Source organism: Haplochromis burtoni, unplaced genomic scaffold (genome assembly GCF_018398535.1).
Source record: "Haplochromis burtoni strain Fernald_Lab_line unplaced genomic scaffold, NCSU_Asbu1 Contig_520, whole genome shotgun sequence".
Classification (NCBI taxonomy): Eukaryota; Metazoa; Chordata; class Actinopteri; order Cichliformes; family Cichlidae; genus Haplochromis; species Haplochromis burtoni.
The window spans coordinates 59486-60231 of NW_024582881.1; positions in this window are offsets into that span (position 1 = coordinate 59486).

The window sequence follows — 746 nt, forward strand, 5'->3', positions numbered from 1 at the left end:
TATATATTTAAAAAAATAGATGAAGCCATCATGCACTGATCTGTGAAATCCTTTGGCAGGATATATTTGAGAATTCGGGGATTTGCCATGTTATTGTTGTGAAACCAAATGTGACAAACCAGGGGATGATCGGACTAAAAATGAGAAACACTGCGTGCTCAAAACTAATATCATGCAAATAAGCCTTGAAACTAGTGACTGGGTTTATAAATTCAGTAGCACCGTTTTTTAAATCAAGGAAATAAATCATGTGATATGTTAGTTTTAATAGCAGTTTATGGGAGAGATGACCTGACTTCCTTTTTCTTAATCAGAGGAGTTTCTTGCTGGTGGCCATTACAAGTTCGGTTAGCTTCAGACTCAATCTCATTTGACTTTATTTTTATCGGCCTTAGAAAAAAACCCATAAAAGAGTAAACTAACGTTTCTTGAGTTTATTTCCTGGATTATTTGACAAAGATATCCTGGAATATTTCTAGTAAAAAACTGGAACATTTTTCATTTTAGCACAGATAAACATCAGTTATTCATCCTCCTATGAAATGTGGGTGTCAATCAGCATAATTACTAGGGGTGCAACGATACACAAAATTCACGGTTCGGTTCGGTTCGATACTTTGGTGTCACGGTTCGATATTTTTTCGATACAAAAAAAAATGTTCATGCCTTTTTAATTTGTCATTTATTAAACTTATAAATATATATTTTAACTCAAAAGTACAGTTTTTAAATTTAATGTTGCTGAA